At 44.4% G+C, this 14,597-nt stretch overlaps 1 protein-coding gene across 3 annotated transcripts in view; it reads right to left on the reverse strand.

The window, feature by feature from the left end:
* ZHX2 (zinc fingers and homeoboxes 2) overlaps positions 1 to 14,597 on the reverse strand; it is a 74,879-nt gene that overhangs the window by 41,644 nt on the left and 18,638 nt on the right. Inside the window, exons 1-2 of one of the 3 annotated variants that reach the window (XM_040069817.2) lie at positions 1,720 to 1,753; positions 1,221 to 1,282 (exon numbers count right to left, since the gene is read on the reverse strand). The gene's annotated coding sequence lies outside the window, so the exon portion shown is untranslated. Of the gene's footprint in view, positions 1 to 345; positions 602 to 1,220; positions 1,283 to 1,719; positions 1,754 to 14,597 lie in introns of those variants that run through there. The other 2 variants (XM_040069807.2, XM_040069799.1) reach the window with 2 other exon arrangements.

Consider the following 14,597-nt stretch of genomic DNA (forward strand, 5'->3'; position numbering starts at 1 on the left):
TGATAGGTGTTTATGAGGGAATTTTTACCACACCTTCATCAAACATGGATAGACTTGGTTTTTCTCCTTTAACAAAACTAGCCCTTTCTTTTTCAGGCTGATTTCAGTTTGAGGTTTTATTCTGCTCTAGCCCAAATAAATTTTTGTTGTTGTAACAGAAAACAGGCTTAAGCCACTGAAATGAAAATAGAAACAAAACTCTGCTGATGTCCAAGTAACCACAGATGGCCATCACCACAGAACAGGGTAAAAACAGGACAAGCAGTTGTGCTGATTATAAAATCCTCAAAACCCACCCCCCCAAAAAAACCTTACTCAACCCCTCTGTTAATAAAATTTACTTACAGAAAGCAACAAAGCCCATAGCAACAGGATCCAAATTTTAGTCCTGTTATCCAGCCTCAGAGCAGAGAAGCTGCCTCAGGAGCCCAAAGCATGCCAAGCACACAGCCAAAGGCTCCAGCCAGGGTTTCCTGAGGTTCCTTTAGAACAGCACTGGCTGGCCCACCTGGAGAGCTACAGACAAGCCACAGCTGCTGGGAAATCCCAGCCCACACCCTTTAGCAATGCATAGGAAAAGGTCGTAGGGCAGCTGCTCTTCAAAGATACATTTTCAGGGTTTTTTTAATATATATAGAACCTCCTGGCTAAGCTGCTCTGGAGCAAGCATGCAGGTATCTCCTGTGATACAAAAACTTCCTTCAAAGCTACTTTATCACATTAGGGAAGACCCAAATACTGGATGGCTTCCATTGTGATGACAAGGCTGGGGTGTTGTCCATCCACACAAAAACAACCTCACAGCCGATCTATGCTCTCTTTCCCTTGCTGAAGATGCAAGCTCACTTCCCAAAGAATGCCTCAACTCTTCAGCAAGATTCTGTCTTTCCCTAGCTGGTAAGGCTTGGAAACAGCAAACAAGCTTCAGATGGTGCTAATGGTACATTCTGCTGACCATATTATCAGTTAAATGCAAGCATGTGGTTTATATCTGTAGTGAGATAATCATTCAGCCTATATGATAATACAACGCTGTCTTTATTTTGTGGGTTGCAAAGAGGTGCCAAAGGCATTCAACTTGTTCCAAAAGACTGGATTTGCTTGCTATGAGCATTTCTTGATATGTCTTTAAAAGAAAAAAAAAAATAGAAGATTCTCCTTCTGTTTGGGCAAGCTTGGATTTCTTACATAATGGAAAATGGAAAGAAAAAGCTACTCACTCACAGCACTTGATTTCTTACATCCTGGGAATCTCTTGGAAGGCAAGCAGTACTTCTGATACCTACAAAAGTGGAAAAAACCATGTAAGTCAGGGAGAAAAATAAGAGAAGAAAATAGCAGCCATCCGTTCCCCTTTATGATGGGTAATTTAGTTTTTTTACCAACACCAGGAATGCCAGCATGAATTCCAGCAATTCCCTTTTCCACTGACCACCACTGACAAGCAATTTGAAAGATTTGGTCCTTCAGCCCTTTTACAGTAACATGATGAACCTTGGGAGCCTCTTGGGGGAAAAAAAAAAATCTGCATTTCTTAGGCCAAGCAGACAGTGGAGAGCACTCACACTGATGTCCTAAGATATCTCCACTGTGGATTGCACTGGAAATACCCACAAAACATCTGCTGCAGCTGCCATGTTCCAGAACAAACTCTTTGGCTATTGGGAACTTCTATAAAATGCCATCAAAATTGTCTTTCCCTTCTTTAAAGGGACTCACCTGCTGTCTCCCAAAGCTAAAGTTGGCTTTCCTCATTCTTTTTTTTTTTTTTTTCCCCTAAAAAAACAGGAGAGAAAGGTTTAGCTTCACCAGCTGCAAGAGCTGAACCGAATAGAAAAATATTCCCCTTTGGCAGTGGCTGTATACAGACCTAAAAAACACTGTGCCTGCAGGTCTGCAAGAATGGCTAAAGAGATAATAAACAGCCATGGGAATGCTCTGAGTAAAAGAAACACAAACAGAAAACCACCCCACAAACCCCCCAGGAAAAGAGGCAGAAGCTTATTGATTGCTACAGCAGGACTGTGAGCACAACCTGCAGTTTCAGCTCAAGCTGAAGTACTTGGGTTTGAAACTCCAGGCTCCTGTTATCTGGCCCCAGGAAGGTTGGCTGACAAACCCAAAAGAAATCACTTGGAGTCTTTTGCTGCTTCCCAGCAGGTTAGGTTGATTTTTTTTTTTTTTTGGATCTTTTCAAAGGAAGATATGAGTTGATTTCCTGAAAGAGCACACTGGCTACTGGAGGAGCTGGGAAGCCAGAAGCTGTTACACAACCATAACCATATTTTAAGAGCTTAGGCTAGAAAAAGCTGCATGTTTATTCACAGATAAAAGGGAAACTGCTTCCCGCTTTGCTCCATCTAAGAGTAAGGCAAAAAAATGCTAGAATTGTAAAAAAGAAAATAAAACACATGGGATAGCTGCAGATTTTGTGCTATTTATACCTCCAACACTCTGGGACCCAGCAGGCCACCTTCTGCTGCTATTCCTTCCCCTTTTGGGTCAAATTCTCCATTCTCACATGGTAGGCTCAGGATGAAGCTGTTTCTGTATTTAATGGGTTTAGTCTGGTTGTATTTTACTAAAACTGCTATCTGAAATCCTGCTTTTTCAGTGCTGTGTCCAACACACAAAAGTGACCCTACAGCTTGCCAACAGAACTAAATCCAAACCTATGAATAAAATACTTCTAAAGGACAACAAAATCACCTATAGTGCAACACAGGCCTGTCCTTCCCTGATCTCAAACCTCTGCTTAGAATGTTAAGTAAAATACATATATATGTGTATGGTGCTGTTGCTTCTTGGGACTGTACACTGACCCTCACAATTTTTGGTACTTCTCCTAAATACCCAGCTGGTGAAGCTTCTGCAAGGATCTTCTCCACTTTTGGAAACATAAGGCAGAGAGAAATCTTCAGGGCTATTACATCCAATCCCTTGCTGTTGTAATCATACTTCACGATCCTCTTCAGAAAGTATGCAAGAAGTTTCTACCCCTTGTGGCTATGAGAATATGATTTGGGTTTAATATAACAGCTCAGAAACAAGTTGGTAATATGTATGTGTGTGTGTGTGTGTGTGTGTGTATATATATATATATATATACACACACACACACACACACATATACATATTTCAGATCTTTCAAACTATTTCACCATTCTGGGAGATCTGCTACTGCTTTTGAATGTTCAGAGTTAGGCAACAGTGAAATGAAGGAGTCAAACATGTTTCATATAGAAATATCAGCTTTTTTCAACAGGTAGGTAATTACTATTGAAAACTCTTGCCTGAGTTTGTCCAGAGCATCCCTTGAGCAGCCTGCTCTTAAGCAGCCTCCCATGGGGACATGCTTATTCCACAGCAGCACAAGGCAGGAGAAGCAGCTTTCCTTGCCATGAAAACACCACTTCCCTGAAATGCATCACAACGCTGGGATCAGGCAAATTCAGGCCAGACCTCCCCTCTGCCCAGGATGTATTCATACAGCCATCATCATTTCACCCACATGAGCTGTGCCACACCAACACCCACAGAGTAATGGACAAGAGCTGGGGAGATCTGTATCTGCTGGCTCCCATGTGGTGTCACGGTGAGTACACCTACAGAACAGTTAATGGTGCTTCCTGAGTTACCACACACCTCCTGGTGAACAGGAATTGCCTGTTTGTGTGTTTATGTGGCCCACAGCATGCAGCGAATAACTCCAGCTATCCCAGCCAATCTTCACTCTCTGCACACTGAGCAGGAGACTCAGCCACCAGCTGCTTCATCATTCTAGATTCTTTCCAAAACAACATCTCATGGCAAAACAAAACAAAATTAACAAAAAGGCTTTTACATACTTTATAAACATCAGCACTCCACATGGTTTCTGCAACCCAAACACTACAGCACAAACCACCTGAAAATGGGATTATTTTGCTTTATTCACCATGGAGTTTTTTACAAAAAAGAGAGATTGTCGAGATATCTTCAGAGAGCTAAAAGGTAAATCTCGAGCTGCTGTTATAACAGTGAAGAGAAATAATGGTACTTTTTAGTACTTTTTAGATGCTTGACAGAAAAGTTCCTTTGAGACTCTCTCAACCTACAGAAATTATCAATTTTGCAAAAGTGCATTTTACAGAGAGAAACTGAATTGGAAGCCCTGAAAGCACTTGCTTTCCCAAGCTGTGTTTGAGATGAAGGAAAATAAAGCCACATTCCTCTCGACTTCTTTTCCTGAAGATTTCCTGAAGTTTGGTGGTTTAAATCTGGGGGTCAGCCAAAAGCATCCCCATGGAGCAGGTCATACCAACTCTCCACAGCTCCACCAGCTTTGGTGCTCCCTCCACAGCACTGCTGATCCATCAAATGGCAACCTCAATGCCCCAGACTGGTGCTACAGGCAACAGGCCAGGAAAAGCTTCCTGCACTAAGCTAACATGCTCAGGATGTTACTTTCCTTTGCTGCTGGCTCAGTGAGGCAGGAATACAGCAAGCCCTGGATACTGGGTGGGGCACTGGCAGCCACCCACCATGTCCCTGCTCCTCACTCCCTGCTGTTTGTATCATACTAGGCATTTATTAACTTTTCAGTGTAGCTTACACCTATATTTCCCTAAAAAACACCCTGATCAAAATTACCACCTTAGCGATCTGAATTACTTCTAACAGCAGACTAGCAATGCCTTCTATTGAATTAAATATGCACAGCTGTGTTGGAAATGGGGGGTTTGCAGCTTCTCGCCTGCAGACTGTTATTACAGCATGATTAGCAGATACAAACGTTCTTGAAAGTTGTCTGTCTCCACACACTGAAAATTGCAGTTATCCCAACAGATCCCAAGAGCCCCAACAGCTCCTGGCTGCTGGTCCAGTCCTCGTTAAACGTTCACCAAACCTGGCAGACCACAGCACCACAACACACTCATGAGCATCCTTGCCTTCAACACCTTCCTGTAAAGCTATTAAAATTAACCCATCCCTGCCCCTATCCCTACAACAGACAAAATACAACTGAAAGTTTACATCTAAACCCTAAATATTCAGTGAAAAAGCCACTAAAAACCCCCAAAGTGCCCTGAGGTCTCTGAGTAAGTGCATACACACTGTGCAGATGGTGATGCTTGCACAGACCATGGGATATCTCCCACAGCACTTCATCCCCAGAGCTCTTATCCCTGTCCCACTCAGCACTCAGCTGTCCTTCTCCAGCCTTTTGAACAAAGCTTAAAAAGAGAGGGCTATTTCCACCCCAGAGCAGCTGCTGCTGGCAGCCCTGAGCTTCCCCGGAAAACCACCGGTGCTGACCTGGGAAATACAGAGTAGGAGGCCCCTGCCAAGAGTCATCTTGTCCCCTTCGTTAGTGTGACAACTATTCACACAAGCTCCTTATCCATGCTGCACAACTTCCAGGGATCTGTGAGCAGAAGCTGTCCCAGACAGTCAATCCAAGGCTGCACCACGCTGCAGCTCTCCAGCCTTAGCTTCCTCCAGAAAAGTTTCTATAAGCCACAGGAATAGACCAAACCCCTCTTTGCAATGCCTTCTTGATATTAACAGATGCTTTTGAAAATATTAAGAAGCATAAAAATAAGCAAAGAGAAAATAACAGCAAAATAAAGACTAAATAAGATGAACCAAATTAGCTGTCTTTAAAAAAAAAAAAAAAGAGGAAAAATTTCAGCATTCTAGGCACATTTTTGCTGTGCAGCACTGTCCCAGAAACTGTTCCTCCTCTCTCTTAGAGATTTACAAGATTTCAGAAAACATGTTCTCTGCCAGGCTGAAACTGATCTCGTATCCCTCTAGGGAGAAGCAGGAGCATGATCCTCCAGGGAAGGGGATGGCTGAGCCAGGCAGCCTGGGCAGCCTTCGAGGCCACCTTCGCCTGACTGCCACCCCCAGGGCACGGCTCCAGCTGGGGCACAGGCTGCTCAGGGCCAGGTTGTGCCCATCCACAGTTTCATTTGAAGCTGGAAAGAAGCAGTGCAGCTGCTGGCAGCAAATGCAGTTGGCCTTGGCTACAAGGTAAGGCAGGGGCTGGCCAGAGTCCTGGCCTGGCTCCTCTGGCACTGGACAGACAGACAGACAGTGATCCTGCCTCTTCTCATCTCAGTGCTCTCTTGAAAAATTTGCAAATGAACAACAGCATTAACCCCACAGCCCTAATATGGGGAGATGACCATCCACTTCTTCACTGAGGTCCTACAGCCTTTCTGCACCTCACTTTCCAATGCTAAGTCTAGTTCATTTGGAACCAGAGCACTGAACCAGAGTGAAAGAGAATGGGAAAGAATTGCTCAAAGTGGATTATATTTACTTTTCAACACATCCCCCAGGTGCAGATGTCAGCACAGAGAAAGGTACGTTACTTTCTTTCCTATCTCCTTAACTGTTCCTAACTTCCTTCAACAAATCAGAGTGTTTTCTTGAAGGGTGAGAAATCTCAGTCTTGTACTATTTTAGATTGGCAACAAGACGTTTACAGCAAGGAGAAGAATGTTTGATTGCATAAGAAAATTCAGCCAGAGAGAGAGTGATGCCCTGTAGGGCTCTGGCTAAGAAAAAGCTCATTATTAATTTATTTGGCTTTTATTAAGGTTAAACTATTTCACATTATTCCTCTTAACCCTTGCATTTCAGACTATCACCCTCTGGTTAGTTACCTACATGCCCACAGCAACAAAGGTGTTGGAAAACAGCTGTTGGACCCCTCCTCTGCCAGGGCCATGATTGAGAATTGTTTTCCAGCACAGTGGTTGCTGCACTGTTGTTGGACACTTTTTCTGCCCAACATATGTACAGCAATAACTTTTATTTTTAAATAACCAAGCCGTGGACTATTAACCTGATATTAATTTCCAACACCATGGGATTTTCCCTTATACAGTCACAGAATCATTTATTTTGGAAAGAACCTTTATGCCAAGTTGACCACTAAACTACTTCCCTAAGTACCACATCTCCAAGTCTTTTAAATACCTCCAGGGACAGCGACTTCACTGCACGGCTTGTTCCAGTGCCTGACCACCCTTTCTGCGAAAAACTGTTTGCTAATATCCAATCTACATCTCCCCTGGTGCAACTTACGGCCACGTCCTCTCATCCTGTCACTTGCTACCTGGGAGAAGAGACCAACCCCACCTGGCTACAGCCTCCTTCCAGGGAGCTCTAGAGAAGGATAAGGTCTCCCCTGAGCCTCCTTTTCTCCAGGCTAAACAGCCCCATCTCCCTCAGCTGCTCCTCACCTGAGCTGTGCTCCTGAGCCTTCCCCTGCTCTGTTGCCCTCCTCTAGACAACCTCCAGCACCTCAGTGTCTTTCTTCAAGTTGAGGGGCCCAGAACTGGACACAGGATTTGAGGTGTGGTCTCATCACTGCCGAGTACAGGGGGCAATCATTACCCTGGTCCTGCTGGCCACACTGTTTGTGAGACAGGCCAGGATGCCACTGGCCTTTTTGGCCACCTGAGAACAAACTGGCTCATTTTCAGTCACTGTTGACCAGCATCTCCAGGTCCTTTTCCTCTGAGCAACCTTCCAGCCACTCTTCCCCATGCCTGTAGTGTTGCAGTCCCCATGCTCAGATCCATCCAGGTGTCACACAAATTTGATGGAGATACACGGTGGAAGTTGTTCACTGAGGACAGAGCCAAAAATCACACACTCCTTCCACTACCCACCAAATACCCAAGCTCATAACAACAGCAATGTTAAGAGTAGGAAAAGCCAAAGAGCGAATTGCATCGAACACAACAGAAAAACACGCTACCTCACATCAGTCTCCATGGTTTAAATGGAGATTAAACCAATTGTGCCAATTTGGGAAGGACAGGGGCCATCATTCCAGGCTGCCTGTAAGAGCAGGCAGGTGGGGAAAGTGTCGTGGGCAGCAACTCATCAGTACAACTTCACATATGGATGATGCTAGACTGCAGCCAGAAACATCACCAGCTATTGTCACTGCTCAGATCCACTGTCAGAGTCGCACAATTCAAGGCCTCCCAGTATGACTGTTAGGTCTGGCCTGGTCTCTCCAGTTTCAGCCTGATTTCCTCACCACATGACAGAGCCCGGCAGCAATCACTCTTTTCCCTTGCTCTTTATTCATTCCCTCTTTTGTTTCCCTCAACCCTCAAGCTGAAAAGAAAAAAAAAAAGGGAAAAAACCCAAGACTGATCAAGACCAGACAGTGACTACATTTCTACACTTTGCTGCCATTAAAAAAAAAAAAAAAAATACAAGAGGAAGGGGTTTCCCTTTTCTGGCTGTTTAGACCATTCCTACTTTTGGCTGTAAGCAAATGTGTTTGCAAATTCCTGCCGAACACAGCAGCCATCAGTGCAAAAGAGGTGCAAGGAAAAATGAGCACAAGATATAAACATAAAGCAAAAGATCACTTTGCTCCGTCCTCTCAAATAACTGTGTTTGTGCTTCATTTGCTCATGAAAGCCAGCGCTGTTTGGTGTTATGAGTCTCTCATTTTCAGTAAGAGCGTCCATGTCCCTATACCTGGAAAGTTCAGTGAGAGGTACCTGGGTCAGCTACCAGTAATCACAGACAGTAGGAAAGGTTGCCCAGAATCCCTTATATGTTGCTATATGTTCCTGTTTGGTCCTGAGCTTCAGCTGCTCTCCTCACTGCAAATTCCTGGAGCTCCTATTTGATGGGAGCATCTCCCAGGGCATGTTCCTGCCTGCTGCACTTCTCCCAGCCACACAGCCCCAGCCCTGTCTCCTCAGTTTCCCCATGCTCCAGTAAATGGAGCTACAAGGGGAAAGTCTGCAATACACCAAGACCTTAAAAAAAGTGACTGACTCCGAGGACTGGGAAGGGTTGTGGAAATCCCCACAAAGCTTTTGTGGCCTTTTCTCCCTATCCTGCGGATAGACAACATAGCTCGGGCAATGTGTCTGCTTATTCTGTTAAGAATAAGTAAATTTGGGCCCATCCTTCCCCTCCAGCGAGACTTTAACTTTTAAGGCCAAGAATACAAAGGGATGGAATTAAACTCTCCTACAGCCTGTCAGTCTTGCTGTCCCACAAACTTATCAATTTATCACCTTAACTGCACTGATGTCTGTATTGAACACTGATTTATTATGTGTCTGGGTACACAGCCCTGAACAGCCTGGGATGTTCTTGGAAACCAAAGCAACAGAGGTTCACTGAATGCATGATTCCTGCAGATCTAAGTGCTGTATTGGAATAAAATCAAGGTTTGGATCTGCCTTACTTCAAGAAGTGGGCCCATGGGAATCTCATGAGGTTTAACAAGACCAAGTGCAAGGTGCTGCACCTGGGTCAGGGTATCAATCCTGGTATCAATCCAGGCTGGGGGGTGAACAGAACAAGAGCAGCCCTGCTGAGATTTGGGGGTGCTGCTGGATGAGATACTGGACATGTTCCAGCAATGTGCGTTTGCAGCCAAGAAAGACAAACATCCTCGGCTGCATCAAAAGCCCTGTGGGCAGCAGGTTTAGGGGAGTGATTCTGCCATTCTACTCTGCTCTGCTGAGGCCCCATCTGCAGTGCTGCGTCCAGCTCCGGGGCCCTCGACACAGGAAGGACATCAAACTGTTGGAGCAAGTCCAGAGGATGTCACAAAGATGATTAGCAGGATAGAGCACCTCCCCTACGTGGAAAGAATGAGAGAATTGGGATTGTTCAGCCTGGAGAAGGCTTCAGGGTGACCTAACTGCAGCCTTCCAGTACCTGAAGAGAACTTACAGGAAAGATGGGTCAAGAATATTTACAAGGGCATGCAGTGCCAGGACAATGGAGAATGGGTTCAAAAGGGAAAGAGAACAGGTTTAGGTTAGATATTATGAAGAAATTCTTTACTGTGAGGGTGGTCAGACACTGTCACAGGTTGCTCAGAGAAGCTGTAGATGCCCCATCCTGGGAAGCGTTTAAAGGGCTCTGAACAGCCTGATCTAGTGGGAGCTGTCCCTGCCCATGGCAGAGGAGGTGGAATGAGATGATCTTTAGGGTCCCTTCCAACCCAAACCATTCTGTGATTCTATGATTAGACTGGAATACATCTGGAGCACCAGATACTTTTCACAGCTTTCTACCTGATTCACAAGGATATAATTACATTTCTGAGAGAGAACCCTGCTACTACTTGGATACACCTCTGCCACTCACTCCAGCAAAAGCAGGTTTGAAACAAGGAGATAAAGTGCAATTCACATCCTGCTGTGAAGACTGTTCAGAAGAAATGCACTTTCACCTTTTAAAAATCAGACAAAATCAGATTTCATACAAAATTTATCTTATCTTTCCACAGAAGCAGCAACATTACATTAAATTTCTTTTGTCTCATGATATATTTAATGAGGGGGAGAAAAACCAGACGAGTGCACACCCCTTTCTCCAGTACTCCTTGTTATTCTTCCAGAACAATTCTTCAAAGCCACTGAGATCACTGTATGTTACCTCCTTTTTGAAGGATCAGATACATTGCATCAAAAAGCATGCAGGAAAAGTTCTAGGGCATGAAACCAATTTTTGTGCACTTTTATCTGGGTCAGCTTTTCTATTGATTCTGCAAATACTGTATCATTTTTTTAAAGTTAAGGGTTTTTTTAGTTTAAAGAGGGAAAAAGAACTTAAGTCAAACATCCATCTGAGCCAAGGACTGGTTTTGTTGGGTGTTTCCAAATCAGAAAGGTAGATTTTTTTATAATAAAATCCAACTAACAGTGAAGGGGCATCTGGATCAACTTCTAAATTCAGTAAATGCCCTCTTCCCATACTGCGTGTATTTTCATTAATACCATTAATGCCATCTTTGCTGGTAGGTGTACAAAATTTAACAACAGCTGACAACATCTAAGAAAGCTAACATAAAACAAACACATCAAAACCACTCAGACACATGTTTTAGCATTAATTCCTGCCTTCCCTTCTCTGCTCCTCTGCCAGGTTTTCCTCCAGGGTTATGAACTATTTGGCATAGCCTCCAGCTTTGATTTATGTTGTTTCATCAACTGATATGTGTCTTGAGGTGCTCTGAAATAGAAATAGTAAGTAAGAACTGGCCTCAGGTGACATCCTGTATTAGGAGATGACTTATTACAGACATCCTGAAGATCTTGTATCAACTTCATCTGTACACACACACACGGCAGATAGAGAAAGGACCCTTTCTGAAGGATTCCTACCATAGGTGACAGTTCACAGTATGGACAACTTAGAAAACCTGCTTACAACTTCAGATGACAGCAAGAAAAAAATTAATAATTAATTAAGTAAATAAAGGAGTTGGGAATTCCAATTAGGTGGGTGAAAATAAAGAGCTAATGAACTGTCTCTCAAATGCTTTTCCAGATTGGAAAGCTTTTATTTCCGAGAGATACTTTTTGCATATTTTGATAGTGGTGTGATGCTGGGGTGGGAACATCACCACATTATCCAAGAGCCTGATTATCAATCGCGCTTCTGCTGGAAGCTGGGTGCCTGCTTTGACAAAACCTCGTTTCACAGGGATCTGGGCACATGGGAAGAGAACTTTCAAGTCAGAGCCCAAGAAGGATCTGACTAAGATGAGCATTTATTCCCAGGCTCTGGGACACTTGTCTGTCATGCTCAAAATCCAGAGGATCGTCTGGACAGGTCCACCAACCTTTTCATACTCACTTTTCCCAGTCTAGAGAGCTCGGATGGAAAGATGAGTAATCACTTCCATCACACCCACTGTGTGACACAAAAAAACCCCAGCCTAACTGATTTCTGATATTCAAATGACTAACCCTCAACATGCCCCTTTCTTGCCATGATTTTACCCTATTAAGCTTTATTTTCATTAGAAACCTTGCCAGTTCTGCATGAGGCTGCTGGATGCTGCCTCCAGCATTGCGTATCTGTAACCAAAGAATGGCAGACAAGTGAGCTGCCTTCACTGCAGAGGGCTGGAGGTCCCTTTGCCCAAGGATGGCCCTCCTTCCAGAACCCCACCCTGCTGTACTCCATCCATGGCCCATGTGCAGTCATTAATATACTTCTAATTGCAGGAATTATTGCTCTGTTACACTATGTCTTCTCTCTTCCTCCATGCATTAACTGGTTGCTTGGAGCTTTGCAATCTTTCAAAGAAAATGCTTTGAAAAATAAGACTGAAGAGGCTCACGTTAAATTGGGAAATGAGCACGCCTTGCTGGCTACCCCGAGAAACTAGGACAGGCTTCTCTGGACCAAATCTCCAGGTATCTCTGAGCAGTAACAGTCGGCACAATTCTTAAAATACGCACAGGCTGATTAAAGGCTGGCTTACAGCACTCACTAGACCTGCAGCATAAGTGCAGACTTTTAAAATCAAACGGACATGACAATTGATGAAAGAAACCTCCAAACGCAGGGCTGTTTGCTGGACCCCCTTCCTTGCTCTCCCACCTCACAACACACCTTGGGGAAGCCTGAGGTACCACAGTGGGCACAAGCAGAGGTACCCACACCTTGCACGTCAGTCCAAACTCAAACCAGCAGCTGTTTCAGTATTAAAGTCGGGTTGTAATCCACACTTTTCCAGGGCTCCTGACAACCAGCTACCATCCTGCTTCGTCCCTTGCTGGGAGACATGGCACAGTTACCTGAGGGGAAAGTGGAGGGCTGAGCTGGGACAGCTGGCCAATGGATCCCCATAATGTCAGAGGAGACAGCTGCAGAGCAGACTTTAAAAACAACATCCCTTTCCAACAGGACGCTTTCCCTAGGGGAAGGGTTTTCCCCTGTGTGCCACATCCCAGGCCCTCTCATTCATGTGCTTGCCTCACATTGAAAAGACTTCATCAGTGGAGAGGAGCTGAATGCTGCCGGGCCCTACGCTCCACTCAGGGACTGATAAAAGCCAGACTGAGAAACCAGCAAGTACCTTCCCCTCCTCTCGCTCACAAATGGAGAACAAGGGCTGCTTCCCTTCCACTGCCTTCCCCACCTTCCTCTCAAGTATCAGAGCACGCCCATGCCAAAAAGAATTTAATACAGTGTTTTCATCCTCTTATTACAGATGAAGCAAAGCAAGCTTAATAGTTTGGATTTACTTATGTCAGTTTAAATTAAGGCAAGGTTGTAAATCTGGCTTTGTCGCGCCCATTACTCGACTGAGCCCACCACATCCCAGCAGTGCAAAATGCTGCCTGGTTAGGATCCCTGGCAGACCCCAGCTGTGGCAGAGGGTGCCCTGGCAGGGAATCACCCTGGCCATCACTGTTGGCTGCCATTTCTGTGCCAGGCTCAGGGCTGCGGCACTCCAATGCCCGTGGGAGCAGTGTGGGTTCCAGCTTCCCTCGACATCATCACCTTGCACTGACACTCACCCCACAACCTCGAGCATGCAATCCAGCCAGCTTATTAACATCTCCTAATTGAAATATTTAGGCTATTTTCCTACAAACGCAGTCCCTTTTGTTCCTCTCCTCTTTCACATGGACTTCAATAAGCAGCTTTTGGCCACCTGTCCCACAGGTCATAATACAGGGACAATTTAGTATCTTGAACAGAGCTATCATGATAACAGGTTAATGGATAAATGTTAATGTGCAAATATGCCGAACCTAAATGGACTCTCTCAGAAGAAAACCAGAAATAACTACAGGAAATATAGTCAGAGACCACCAGAGGAACCGAGTGATAATGCTCAAATTTATACAGAATCATAGAATAGTTTGGGTTGAAAAGGACCTTTAATTATATATTAATTACAATTAAAATAGATCTTATTCCAGTCCTCTCCATATACACAACCTCTCAGTGAAAGAAACACTGGCTCTAAAGAATCTCCTATAAAAAAAATTAAGTAAACACCTTTAAACAAAGCTCAGCAACCCTTCAAATCCAGGCAGGGTAGTTACAGCTCTCCTTAGCCTGTCCTTCATGGATCTTCACAGCAGGCTGTGGAATCAGTCATAACTTTCCCATTCCCCCTTTGTAACATTATGACAACTTCTGAATAACTGGGAAGCAGCAGATCAGCATCAACTGGAACATCCACTGTCCAAAGGCAAATTGGACAGTTTGGGTTTATTTTGTATTTATATGGCTGTGTTTTCCAGATGAAATGTGTGGTCTAAGCAAAAAACACACCCAGAGTCTTCACTGCCTTCATCCAAACTCAGCCATATGCTCTCTCATATCCCACTGGAACAACCAGGGTCCCACCTGTGCCCCAAAATCCTTTAGAGTGCTCTGCCCTTCAGGAAGCTCTGTCATGCTCTGTTGAAAGATGAACAGTGCTCAAAAACTTTATTCTTCATGGAGGCTGTATTTAAGAAGATTTTCTGCTCTTCTTGGTGGAGTTTCACATTTTGGATGTGTGACAAAGCAGACATCGTGTGCAAGGAAATATAAATTCTGACTGCACAAAACTACCCTAAAGCTAGAATTTCAAGACTGGATACTGACAGAATTTGACCCCTTGAATCAAACTGCTCAGATCTTCTCTGCTAAAATAAAGGCAGAATTTTGTCCTGAAAGCTTTCTGTTGCTCCTCAGTTTGCAGCAGAGTTTAACTAGAGAACTGTCAAGTTTCTAGTCCGAACCTCAAATTGTATGTCAAGTCATACAGTGAGCAAGAAGCAGCCAAGGCTGGGTTGTATTGTCAGGGAATG

The sequence above is a fragment of the Hirundo rustica genome, chromosome 1 (genome assembly GCF_015227805.2).
Source record: "Hirundo rustica isolate bHirRus1 chromosome 1, bHirRus1.pri.v3, whole genome shotgun sequence".
NCBI lineage: Eukaryota > Metazoa > Chordata > Aves > Passeriformes > Hirundinidae > Hirundo > Hirundo rustica.